We start from the raw sequence: 14,421 nt of genomic DNA, 5'->3' as shown, positions 1-14,421 counted from the left end.
TCATCTGCCCCTTCCTTCTCCCTCTTTCCTTCACTCCACCCCTCCATTGATGGATTGGGAGCACAGTAAATCACGTGCAGCCAACAATGAGCAGAGCAAACAGGGATTTGTAGTGGAGTGGTGTTGTTTCCATGAGCAGAGCCCTCACTGGAGCACATTCTGGACTGACTCACCTGAGTTCTGCTGCAGGAATGACTGGCCACACACACCAGGAGCACTGATGGCTTTGCAAAACATGAACAGCTGCATTGGAATTGCTGATAAATTGTCCACAGTGTTAGTTTTGATATTGGGTGCTTGTCTGGTTTTATTTTTTAAACCCAGCAGAGGATGAGGGTAGATAACAACAGAGAGAGACTTGGGATAAACAAACAATTGTCCAGGAATGGAGCTGAAGAGGTAAACTCAACCCTATTATTTGCTTCCTTTTTTTTTTTTTCCCCCCTCATCTTGACCCAGAGAAATAGGTGCCAACACAGCTGCTGGGGAAGTGGACAAGTGGGCTCTCAATATCTCAATACCACTTTTCTACCATTGCTCAGAAAATTTCAGGCCTGTGGTGGTCAAAGCAGATCTTCTCTGCTCTCTGGCCTCCTCTTTCACAACTTCCTGAGTCTTTTATTGTCCATGGGAGGAAAAAAAAATTCTTCCTTCCTCTCCAAAACAACAATAATAATGACATTCAGTTGTTCTGAAGATTGCTTAAGAATCCAGGGACTGGTGTGCAGTGCCCAGTCCTCCTGCACATGGCACTTCAAAAAGACATTGGCTTCCACAGTGACTGAATTTTTTCTAGCAGAAGGTGTTGTGTAGCTCCCTTGGTCAATCCATGTTAATCAAATTGTTATCAACTTACTGAAATTTCCTTTTAGAAATGCTTGGGTTTGGATTTCTATTTTTTTTTTTAATTGAAAGATGCAGCTTCTGCATACTAAGAAATTTCCAGGTGAAAATGTTAACCTTAGATTTTGTAATAAGGGAAGGGCAACTGCAGCACTTTAATTTGCTGTTTTGAAACCTGGGTGTTTCAGTTGGCTCAACCTGAGTAATGTCTTTTTAATGTTTTATTTATTACCCTCCTGGATCTGCTTCAACACCAAACTATATATCTCCTGTGAGGCTGGCACATGGAAATTGGGCCTTGGCCATCTCCTTGCCCACAGCTCTGATCTTGCAGGCTGGAGCAGCTTTCCCACTGCAGGGTGCTCTCCCCTGGGATGGAGGTGGGTGATGCTTTTTGGGTGCCTGAGGTGCCTCCCCTGCTCTTTGCAGCTTCTCAGACTTGGATGCATCTCTTGTCCCTGCACTGCTCAGTGCCACCTGCACTGTTGCTTCACTGCAAAGTTCTAAATATTCTGAAGCTGTAAAAATCTGCAAAAGCCCCAAAATTGGCTGACAGGTTAGAGTTAGGCCAGCAGCCCCAGCTAGGAAACTTTTCCGTGTTTTAAACTGTATGTCAAACTGAAACACAAACCAGGAGTGTTTTATGGCTTGTGGTGCTTTCAAGTCAGATATTTGACTTTCTCTTTTTAATTAAGAGATGATCTCATGGTTTTACTGGTGGGGGAGAATATTTCAAAGCGCAGAACCAGGCCAGACTGACTGAATCCACCCTGCTGTTGCTTTTGTTTCCCAGAATCACCCCAAACTCCTCTGCTGACACCATAAAAGGTGTCCTGTGGCATTCCCAAAGATACTGAGTGATACTGATACTGGCATCCCAGTGCAGACCTTGGTCCTCTAATGGACTTCAGGTAGAAAACTTATGTTCCAAAGCTACTAAATTGTTCATGGACAGACATGGCACCTTTTTTTTGATAAGTGTTTATCAAAGACAATGAGACAATGATAATTACAGGGTGCAAAGCCAGTCATGCTGATATCACTGTTTGCTTCTCTATTTGTCACAGCAAGAACGTACCACAAGGAGAATGCCCAAACTGTGTGCTCCCTAAGTGGCCTGCTGGATAATCCATGAGGAATCTGGCCACCAGGAAACTCAAGGAGTGGATGGTTTTGGTGGAAAAAGGGCTACCCAAGCAAGACAATGGTTCCAGGTGGGCTATGAAACGCGTGTTACTACTGTGAATAAAGAAGAAGTGAGTGGCTTTAGACAATTTATTTTTAGTGGCTCAAGCCTTCAACCACCCCATCACTCACTCAATATCTGGCAGAAGAAGGAAAAGGAATCCACTTTTTTATGATGGATTGAAAACTTCATGACAAAACAGAGGCCAAAGTGTGCTCTGGGCTATGCAGAGGCAAACAGGGCTCAAATAACCCTTGTATTGGTTTGGCCACCCAGATTCTATCCCATGTAAATGGAATAAAAATGCTGAACTCCCCGTTCACTGTCTGCTAACTTTATATCACCATCCAGATCTCCCTGCTTTGCCATTCCATCCCTATCCCTTTTCCCAGCAGAATGGCTGCTGCCTCTCCAACTAATTCACTTTATTTGCTTCAGTGATTGTACCTGGCATCCTCTCCCAGATCTTCGCTTGGGCTTTTCTTTAATTCTCCCTTCTCTCTGACTTTCTCAGAGTATGTTCTCCATGGTATTAAGGATGGATTTACTTCTGAACAGGGAAAACGAAAAAGTCATGAAAATCCTTTACAGTTCTAATTAGAGCTGAGTAATGTGTGTAGACAGCCAGCTTTACCTGTACCAGTAAATGGAGGATTTGGGAATCCAAGTGCCTTTTGCTTTATTACTCAGTGGAGAACTATGAAACTTTCTATTTAATTATTACCAGGAACAACGTAAGCAAGGATCAACTGCAATGGCACAGTGCAGTGGGCTTGGGGAGCTTAACTAGAGGATTTGGGGATCAGCCAGTCCTGCCTGATTTGGCCTCATTTTTCTCTGATTTCAGACAAGCCACTTCCATTTTTCTGTCCCTGTCTCTTTGCATGTGACAGGCAGTTAAATGAACGTCTGTGTTTGTGGCATTCACATTTTCTGGAAAAATCCCTTCACCCAGGATTTTTCTCCTGGGAAGCTGAGAAGCCTCAGAGAAAAAGGAAAACAACAATTATCTGATTTGCTTCTCCTGTGTTTTGCTGCTTTGGAATGTGTTTGGAGATTGTTTACCTACAGGTGATTGTTTCACTGGATTCTGGTGTGAGCTGTTTTGACTCATTGGCCAATCAGTGCCAGGGCTCTGGAGAAAGTAATGAGTTATTATTATAATTATAATAATTATTATTATCTTTTAGCATTCTGTAGTATCCTTTCTGTATTCTTTAGTATAGTATAGTTTAATATAATAATATATATAATATATATAATTAATATATAATAATAATTCTTTAATATAATATAGTATCATAAAATAATAAATTAGCCTTCTGAGAACATGGAGTCAGATTCATCATTCCTTCCTTTGTCTGGGGGCAACTCAAATACATTATGTCTTCTGTGGTAAATGTGGGGAGTGTTTTAGGAGGTGGCAAGTTTGTCAGGAATCTTGGCAGTGGTTCTCAGGTACAAAGATGAAGGATGAGAAATAGAAAGCAGTAGAGACCCCACAGGTGGATTTTTTTCCTTCCCAGAGAATTCCCACAAGACCTCATGCAAGGTAGTTTATTCTGTGCCTCAATTTTCCATCTCTCAAGCGGGCACTACAGGCAACACTTTCATTTCTGTAGTGTATGTAACCAGGACTGAAACCTTGATGGAACCCTGAAGCTTTGAAAATTAAATGCTCTGTCACCCAGTAAGCTGTTTTCTTCATCAATAAACAACTTTTTCTGGCAAAGGAAAAAAGCAGATAAGAACAAATCTGAAGGGAAGGGTGTTAATAGGTTAAAAGGAATCCTCCCACCTTTCCAGAAGGCAATGCACATTTCTCTGAATTGGCTGATTGGAGTTGGTTATGGAAATTAATTGTTAATATCTACACACGCTTTATTCTGTTACAAAGAAGTCACAAATCAAATTAGGACAAAGATTTCTCTGTAATTTCTGTGCTATTCTACTCCTTCTTTTTTAATTACTGCATTTTATATAGTTTTTCATCTAAATCTGACAGCTTATTAAGAGGCTTGAAACCCACAAATTTGCGTTTTTTAAAGCCCACAATGAGAAGAATTGCAAACAGTCCATCAATATATATATTTCTTTTGTATTTCTAGTGACAGATATTTAAACCTTAGCTTCAGTCTCTCCACAGTCAACATTTGGGAAAATCCAACTCCATTCTTTACATGGTTTAGCACTTACAGAGTCACACATGGGGGGCAAACACATCACCACAGTGGAGTTTTGTTGGCTTAAATGAAATGCAGACATTTAAATAGATGGTGGAGGGGAGCAGAGCCCCTGCAACAGCAGGGAAGGTGAAGATTCTGCTCTCCTGACCTGCCTGTATACAGAAATTTAAAGAAAGGGGTAAGAAAACCAGGCCTGTGTTTGCAGCAGATATCACCCACGTTTTCCAAAGACCAAAGGAACCCTGGAGAGCTCAAATGGGGAGGTGCTGTGTGAGTGCAGCCCATGGAATGATAAACACTCCTGGGATAATTTAGGTGTAGAAGGCACACTGTGAAACACAATTTCCACTGCAGCAAGGCTGGGGGGACAGAAGTCTTGTGGTGCTGTTTGTTCCCTGAGTGCAGCAAGGCTCTCACAGACAGCATCAATTCCCTGTGCCAGGATTTTGTGTGTTTTTGAAGTAAGAACCTGTTCCCTTCATGGAAGAGGATGTCACAGTAGGACAAAAGACCTCAGCAGATTAGATTCTGCTTCTTCTCCACTGTAAGTCTCTTTATTTCCTTACTGATAATTCTTCTTCCAGCACAGCAGCCCTCACTTTTTTTCCTATTACCTTGCTATCCCTGTGGGCACTTTCATTTGAATTTCTGATTTTTTGGGAATCCAGCTGATTCTTTGGGCAGGTGAAATCATGTATGCAAGAGAACTTGGCAAATAACTGGAAATAAGAAAACTCAAAGTCAATTATTTGTGAGCATGTCATAAAGCTTGTTTGTTTTCCTAACTCCCTTGAAATCTCTAGAAAGCAAAGTGCTCTGCCCTTTTAAATTATGCTTTGTAACCACTTCTCTGTTGTAATCAGATTTTTGTTTGCTAAGATGAGAAAGGCTATGAAGGAGAGGCAAATGTGTGCTTTCATCTGCCTTGTAGGCCCCAAAATAAGCAGCCAAGGCAAATGTCCAGTGTCCTCTGCCTGCAGCCAGAGCCCTGCCCAGGGCAAGGACAGGAATGGAATAACCCAACAGAACAGGAAATACAGGGAGAATTTCTGCAGAGACAAGTGTTCTTGTGTTTTGTTGTTTAAGCTCCTTGAGAACTGAGAAAAGTCTCCTGAAATGTAAGTTATTCCTAATTTATCTAATCTAATTACTCTCATATTTTTTTTTTTTCTTGGAAGCACAGGATGGCACTTTCCGAGAGGCAAAAACCTGGATAAAATAGATGGGAATCCAGCTGTTCTTGTGCATCAGTCTTTACCCCAGTAATGCAGGAACTTGGGCTGCCCTTGCTGGCCCTCACTAAACCCTCGTGTTTTTCTTAAAGAAGCTGAAACAATGCTTGCACATTTCCATGGTAAATCAGCATTTTTGGTGAAAAAAGTTTTGTACTTGCACTGTTTGTCCAGAGCAGCTGTGGCTGCCCCTGGATCCCTGGCAGTGCCCAAGGCCAGGCTGGACGGGGCTTGGAGCAGCCTGGGACAGTGGGAGGTGTCCCTGCCCATGGAGGGGGTGGAAAGATTAGCTTTAAAGCCCCTTCCAGCCCAAAGCTTTCTGTGATTTGACTTGTAATTTTCTCCCAAAGGTCTCTCCAAGGGACCTGCCCAGCTGTGTCCCTGATATCACTCTTCCACATTTCTCCACAGGGCATAAAGGATGTAGATCTTGTGTCCTCCAGGAAGAACAGATTCCTGCCAACAAGGCAAAGTTAAGAACAGAATCGTGGATGGTTGTACCTGCAGTGAAGGACTCTCAGCTCTGACAAGTGTGAGCGTGGCCAGAAGGCCCCTGGCCATGCCTGAGCAGCAGAGCTCACATCTCCTCATGTTTCTTTGCTGATTCTGCTTCAGCCAGGCCTTTGGGGCGTGTTTAATGATTGGTTCCTCTGTGAAATAACACAGGAGGAAAAGGACATCTTGCTCTTCCAGCAGGGAGTTTTTTACTTCTTTACTAATTTGCTCCCTTGAAACTTGCACTCATTTCTGCTTTGTGGTGAAAGAAAGCAAGTCTGTGCTCACAGCCACCTGCGCACGGCATTTGCTTTGCAGGCTTGGACTGGGCTTTTCAGGATTACACATCACATTGGTTACCTCTGTCTGGTTTGGAGACTCAACAGAGAATTCTGGCTGAAGTGAGAGAAATCTTTGGAGAGCAGTGTGATGCTGGGCTCACCTGGTTGTTTTGTTCTGCTGGAAGATCCTGGAAGAACTGGCACAATTAGACATGCAGAAGTATTTGGGCAGCAATACCTACTCTCAACGAAGCAATTAAGACAATTACTGTATGTTTTATGTAACAGGACAAATGGATCTCACTCTTAAAGTCTTTGAAAATCTCCTGTAAAAGCTCTAATAGTGCATTAATACATTAATCCTTCTAATCCTGTCAAACTACACAAGTGTTTCCGTGGAGGGGCTGATAGGAGATCTCAGAACTGAGAGGAGGAGCAGCAGCCACTTGCTAGAGCTGCTTTTCTAACATTTATCACGTCAGGGGCTGCCAATCACAGCGACTGGGTGGCTGAAGGGTGGGATCACATGAGGTGGCTGGGGTTGGAAGGGATCTCTGAAGTTCATTAGCCCAGCCCCTGCCAGAGCAGGATCACATCCTGGCAGGTGTTGAATACTCAGAGAAGGAGACTCCATAAGGGAGAAGGAAAACTTTGGAAAGCCTCTCTTGACCTTCACCCTGGGAAAGGTTCCCTGACTTGTGCATGCTGCCCTTCCTATGGAATCCAGTAAAATACAGCAGTTGCTCCTGAGTCACAAATCTAAAGGCAGAGGGGCTGTGGCCAGGGGTGATCCAGAGGGGATTGGTGTTCCTGAACTCCCCCAGGCAAGGAGCAGTCCCAGCCAGTGCCTCTCTCTCTTAGCACAGGCACAACCTGCCACCTCTGCAGTCCAGGTGTTCTGGAGAACTGAGGCTGAACTCTGGGAGAGGGGCCAAATAGCCAATCAAGAAGTAAAAATAAAAGCAAACGTAAAAGGAAAGATATTTTGTAAACTCAAAGGTAGAGGTAGCACAGCAGCAGTATCATGGAGAAAGGAGAGAAATAAAAGAAAACTGTGTTTCTATTTACCTATGCTTAGGTCAGATCCAAGAGGCTTCCCTGATTCTCCATTATCTGCCTGGCAAGCCATTTGCAATACCTGCTTAATCATGTGCCTGTTCCTCCTGCTCTCAGGCAAAGCTCATGTTCTTAGAAAACTGTCAGGGGAGAAGATGCTGATTTGGATATACAAGTTCTTAGGATTTTTTTCCTTTTTTTTTTTTCAAATCTTACCTGATACTCTGTTCCAGCTGCAGCATCTCCCTGCATGGATATCTTTGATACCAAACATAAATTCAAATTAGTTTTAACCCTCCACCCACCAGGCTCCTGCTGCCTCAAAGCTTTGGTAACTCCTGAGCATGTTAACCTGTTGTAGGATAACAAACTCTTTTCTGCCTGGCATGGCAGTGCTGAAATCTCAGTGTGAAACCTTCCTCACAGAGCCAGCCTTGCATTTCACAGCATCCCAAAATTGCCAATCACATTTATACAATAATATACATCTCACTGCTACAAGTAGCTCATTAATAGCTCTTAATTGAGACTAGACTCAATGGCTAAGCAGCCACTTGGAGAAGATAATGGGTGTGAGGTGAGTGACCCCTGCACAGTCTTTGAGAGGTTTCAGAGTGCCTGGATTTTCAGAAGAGTCTGGGGAAATTATACATAAAATACCTGTCATATCTCACTGAGAATGGGATATCTGGGCCAGCTCAGGAAAAACAAAATCCCAATTTTAATTTTTCTGCATTTTAGGTCTTGATCTGAAAGCCAAGGCTAATGCTTCTGTTCCTAATTTAGAGGGACGTGGATCCCGTGAGGTCTGTGAATTAGGTAGATGTGAGTCTACTTGGGGCTAGTTAAATAAAGTACTGCTGGAAAATCCAGGACACCCACAAGCAAAGACTGTGAGTTCTGTATTTTCCCAAAAGCACAAGGCAAAAGAAAAGCTTTGGAATCCAATCCTTCTGTACAGCAGAGCCCGTGGGATAAGAGGATCTCTCCATTTCAGGAGACACTTTTGGAAAATGCTGTCCTGACCCTCACCTGGACTGTTTATGCTGATTTGCAGCAGATGAGGATCTGCCTCTCTATGCCTAAATATTGTGACGACTCACATGTAGCAGACAGAGAACGAGATGGAGGGCAGAGGTTATGCCCTTTATCCTGTGAACATTTTTGAAGGGAAAGTTTCTCAACAAAACACTGAAGACTTTGCTGAGGGATGGTGTGAAACTGTTCCCAGGAAAATGCAAAGCAGGGTGAGAGTGTCATGCTGGGGGGGTGCAGACCCCGTCCCTGTGAGATCAACAAGGAAAAGTGCTGCTTATGATGCTGAAATAATTAGGAGTTGGGTGGCTGGAGGAGGGAAGGATTAGGGTCAGCCCAGCCAGGCTGGTGTTGGGCAGTGCAGGGGAGAGGGCAACATCTTGATATCGCTGTTTATCTTCTTTTATTTGTCACAGCAGGAATGTACCACAAGGAGAATGCCCAAACTGTGTGCTCCCTAAATGTCCTGCTGGATAATCCATGAGGAATGTGGCCACCAGGAAACTCAAGGAGTGAATGGTTTTGGTGGAAAAAGGGCCACCTAAGGAAGCCAGTGGTTCCAGGTGGGCTATAAAACAAGTGTGTTATTACTGTGTATAAAAAAGAAGTGAGTGGCTTTGGACAATTTAAATTCATGATGTCCCAGCACAGAGATCGTCTCCAGCAGCAGAGCAGCAGCACCCCAGCAAGGGACAGCCACACACCTACCCACAAACTTTCAATTAAGGCAAAAACTCCCTTCTCTAAGGGGAGCCATTTGGCAATCCCACGGCAGGATGGGCTCTGAGCATTGCAATCCTTGCAATGACTCAGCCAGGACTCCACAGGGACTGGGAAACTGGGCTCCATGATTCAGTGTTAACAAATTTCTCCCTGCCAGGAGCAGGTTGTACCACCCAGGCCAACCTTTGGCATGCACCAAAAATATCTTCATGCAGCTCCGTGTAAGTGCATGCTGTGGGAGGGCTGGTGACCTCAGCTCCTGCTCCTGATGGCAGAAGGTGTTTACCAAAATTAAGGTTATAGATTGCAGTGATTCTTCTCAATCAGCCTATTAATGCTCGTTCTATGTAACAGGACAAATAGATCACTGTGTAAAGTCTTTGAAAATCCCCTGTGAAAGCTGTAATAATGCTTTAATGTATTAATCCTCTTAATCCTGTCAGACTCCCAAAGAATTTCTGTAAAGGCTGACAGGAAATCTCAATACTAACAGCAGAACCAGCAGCAGACACTTTCCTATAGGTGTTTTTTAACTTTTTGTTGGTCTCCTCACTTTAAAATACTCCTGAGCTGACAGTGAGAACTGCAGTTTGTGGAACCCAGGGAAAGATTTTCAGCTGTTTTGCAGGTTGGATTGTTCTTTAAGTTACATCATGTTAAATCAAAGCTACTGCTGGCTGTCAACATGAGGCTGAGGGTCAGCGTTTAACAATGTCTTCTCCTGCCTCTCCCTCCTTTCTGCTGTGCTTTGTGTGCCTGCACTTTGTCTTGCTCCCCTTTCCCTGGTCCTTGCCAGGCACTCAAGTTCCCAGTGATGCTCTCCCCTGTGTCCCAGGCTCTGATCCCCCCCTCCTGAGGGCTCTGCAGGCTGGCTCTGGGAGTTACAGGGCATAAATGCTCTGTCACAACGCCCAGGGATGTCTGTGCCCAAGTGCTCCGACGTAGAGAATAACTTTGAAAAGGGAAAAATCAGATAGTGAAATGTTAGCAACATAATGGCAGTGCTCCTTTGAAAGGTGGCACCTCCACTCTCAGGCATGTCCTCAACAGTCTGTAATTTAGATGGAGCTGAAGCATTTAGTCACTAGGATGTTGTTTTTCTACCTTCACCTTTTCTTTAACTCGTAAAGAAAATGACATTCTGTGTAAAATGTAATAACCAATAATGAATCCTTTAAAGTGCAACATTATCTTTTCAGCACACATTTCCCCTGCACCTTTCCTAATTATTTGATTAAATATGTGCCTTAGTAGGTGTAGTGTTTGCTGGAGTGATCAGGGTGAATTCATTTTCCTTGTACTGAACAGAAGACAGGGTATTTGGGGATCCTGTGCAGTTACGTGCCTTTGTGCTAGAGGAGGTAAAAACAATGACAGCTTTGCAGTATCAGAACAGCCCGTGTATTAACTCCAGCTCTGCTTTGGATTTCATTTACAGCAGTGCAAATGGATGGTGATTTCAGTTAATCAGCAGGCTTGGTTTGAACATAAAATCAGAAATACATGTTCCTCCCTGCCATCTCTGGCATGGCTGGTGTCCCCACACCTTCCTGGCCAGCTGCTTTAAAATCAGATTTTTCCATTCAAGGTAAGACCAGTGGAAATTTAAGTCCTCTCTCAGTATTCATAGAATCATAGCATCAGAAAGTGGTTTAGGTTGGAAGGGATCTTAAAATTAATCCCATTCCAGCCCAGACATCTTTCACTGTCCCAGGGTGCTCCAAGTCCTGTCCATCCTGGTTTTGGGCACTTCCAGGGATCCAGGGACAGTCACAGCTTCTCTGGGCACCCTGTGCCTGCCCACCCTCAGGGGAAGAACTTCTTCCTTATGTCTAATCTAAATAGACTCTCTTGTAGTTTTAAATCATTACCCCTTGGACTATCACAACAGGTTCTGCTAAAAAGTGGGTTCCCATCTGTCTTGCAGCGACCCGCAGACACTGGAAGGTGCTGGAAGGTCTCCCTGGAGCTTTCTCTTTTCCAGGCTGAGCAGCCTCAACTCTCACACACTAAATCCCTTCTCCCTGGCTGCAGCATGCCCTGGTGGAGCAGTGCTGAAGGACGAGAAGGTAACTTCCCAGTCTGGAGCTGCAGAGAGAAAAAAATGGACAAACTTAGTGTTCAGAAATGGAAATGCACTGCTGGATGAGCCTGGGTCCATGTGCTGCTGCTCTCCCCTTTCCTGTGGCTGTGTCTGCTAAGGTCTGGGCTCCTCACATGCACACAGAATTCCCTTTAGGCTTCAGCTGGGGACTCCTGCGATGAGCAGTGGAAAACACCAACAGATGGAATCCCAGTGCACTGGGGATGTGCTGGGATCCACCCTCGGAGAATGGAAACACGGTGAAGAGAGACACAGAGATGCCTGGGAAGTTCTGTAGCATCATTTCTTGTTTTCTGGTTTGGTATACATGATGTGCAAAGTGTACACTTTAGAGGTATTCGTGTAAAGACCAAAGTTTTCCCTAGGTGGGCAGAATAATTATTTTCTGACAAAGCTTAAACTCTGAGTCACCACCAAAAGACAAAGCTGCCACTCTGGGAGCAGCTGCCACTCTGGGAGCAGCTCCCAGGACAGCATCTCCATCTCTGCTCTCTGCTGCCCCAGGCAGAGCCTTGCTGGGTGTTCCTCTCCCCACTCTCCCCAGCAGATAGAGTGGCTCAGCCTGACTCATGCATTTTCCACTTTATCCTGTGCATTGATAGTTTATTCAAGCTCCTTTTGCAAGAATAGCATTCAACATTTTCTTGCTTAATGCCTTGGCAACAGCATTTTTTCCTCCTTTTTAAAATTTTTTTTTAGAGTAGTACAAGATGCTGTGCCAAGAAAAATCTAATGCTCATCCAAAAGGATTAACTGGGTATCATAGCAATATCCTGCCGTTTACCCACAGAAGAATGGAAATAGTTTCCTTTTGTGTAATACGTTGGAGGGAGTATTTCACCTTAACTTTTATGTTGAGACTGTTTGTAGTCCAGAGATAAGTCTTTGCAAGGAAATCGATAATAATTCATGCATGCACAACTCACATCAGCTTCCACAGGACATTAGGTTTTGTATTAACATAAGTGAAAATTGGAAAGTTCCTTTTTCAATAGAGTAGAGATAACTACTGTTAAATGCTGCTCCACGTGTGTGTGAGTCCTGCACGGGGAGGCAGAGTATAAAATATGGCTTTTGGTGCATTGTTTCCTACAAGCTTTGCTCTGCAAGTGCTTTCAAAAGATGGCATCAGGAATTCCTGACACAGACTGGCTTAGTTAGAGACACCCAGGGATGGAGGATCCACCTGGAGAATTGTAAATGACCAATTTGTCATTACTTTCCCTGTTGATCAAATAAGGATGAGAAATCAGGGAGTTGGCAGGTCTGGGACTGAAAGGGAAGAAAATGTCTCTTTGGTACCATAAAATGTCTCTCTAATTAGTTAGGGAAAATCAACAGAACGTAGAATTTAAGGCAGAGAAAATACCATATAAAACACAGGCAGTGCTAGCCTAGGGAGTACAGACCCCCAATTGTTTTACATGGAACCTCTGCTGCTCCTGGTGCTTGTGTTCACTGGGCTACCAAAGAATGAAATAAATTATATTTGTGCTTAAAAGAATAAAAGATAAAATATGGAGTCTTTCACTGTTTTGTGATGGGTTTAAAATCTGGGCCAGGTTTGCAATGATCTGTGACAGGTCAGTTTTGTAGCTCAGGTTTATTATGCTGAAAATCTACAGTGCCAGGCATATTCCAACATGAAAGCAAAGCTCTGCTACAGCCAGGATTGAAACCAAAGGGAAAAAAGCTTCCTATCAGTAAATGTAGATTTATATTTACTTATATAGTAAAAGTGTGGCTTTCCCACATTAAGATATAGAAATAAATATAGCAATAAGTATTTATTTTTTATAAATAATAAATAAATCCATTAAGATTCCCTTCAAGGTACAGCAAGTGTAGCTCCTGGTCCCAGTTTTGTGCTCCTTGCCCTGAGGGCTGCTGAGGTCTGAGGAGTGGCAGTGACAGTCCCCATATCAGACCCAGCCCCTGGAGCAGCTCCAACACAGCCCTGTCCTACCTGTGTCTCCCCTCACAGATGTCAGAGCATGAGTGTTTAATTTCCTTGGAGAGGGTTTTATCCCTCTGCTGGGTCGGTATTGGATGAGGTTTATTTCTTTTATCAAATAATGAAAAACCAGAACACTCTGGAATCTGTTGTTGACCCAACTGGCACAAGGTATTGCTCTCTGAGCTCTTATTGATGGAAAATCTAAATCAGAAAAGCTGTTCTCTTGCTTGGTGTGAGCTGACTCATCTGTCATCATTCCCCCCAGGGAAACCAGGAGCAGAACTGGCTGTCAGGACTGCTCTGCTGGGCAGCCTCTCCAAACTGGGTCTGTGGAAAATGTGGGGCAAACCTCTTGGGAATATTTCCTCTGGTGCTCAGCTCATTGCCAGGTATGGCTTTGCAGAAGTGGCTCCCACCTCATCTTTGTACCTGGGGAAATGCTGGAAGTGGTTTTTGAGGTATCTGCAACTTTAAAAGGTAGGTTCTTCATGGGGACACCCCAAATCTTCCATGAAAAAAAACATAATCTGTATCCTTTATTCCTTTTGAAAACCCTGTCTATGGATTTTCACTCTGCTGCAGATTTCCAAGCCCCACAGCCCCTCAGCTGAAAAGGGAAGAAAACTCTACCCATGAAACCTTTCGATGGAAAAGTATTTATGTTACAGAGATGATTGGTTCTGTGGTATATTTACACTATTTTATAGAGACATGCATGTAGGGTTATATATTAACTTCAGTAATTATATGCTTCATGGTACTCTGAGAAGAAAAAAAAGCATGCCAAGAACAATTCAAATAAATATTAAGGCCTTGACACAACTTGTATTGCAGTGATGTGGTTTTCCAAGAGCAAAAATTTCTCCAGCTCTTTGGTATGTCACGAAGGAATAATGAATGCAAATGCTGTTGATGATGACAGTCATTAAAATTCTGCAAATGAAAAATGACTCACCCCTTCGTTAATTCCAGCCCGTTGCAGAGGGAACCTGTGAATGCCTTTGTCAGTGACACTGTTAGCTTTGGAAAAGTGAGAAGGTTCCTGAGCAGCTTTTCTGTTCCTGGCAGACTTTGTCCTTGTATGGTAGCAAACTTTCCCTCTGCCAGGATGATGATGATGATGATGATGATGATGAAACCCATTTAACCACCTTTGACGTGTGTGAAGTGTCTCCAAAAATAGAGTCTGTGTGTGACAGTGGGATCGGGATGTGGAATGAAAGGGTCATCATGGTGATTAAGAAAGGAATGTCACCTATGTTCCTGAGGGAATTGGGGCTCCATTGTGCTGCCTTCTAAATAAAGAGTCTCTGGAGAGCTTGT

This window comes from Motacilla alba, chromosome 17 (genome assembly GCF_015832195.1).
Source record: "Motacilla alba alba isolate MOTALB_02 chromosome 17, Motacilla_alba_V1.0_pri, whole genome shotgun sequence".
NCBI lineage: Eukaryota > Metazoa > Chordata > Aves > Passeriformes > Motacillidae > Motacilla > Motacilla alba.
Note: the sequence above shows the minus strand (reverse complement) of the source record.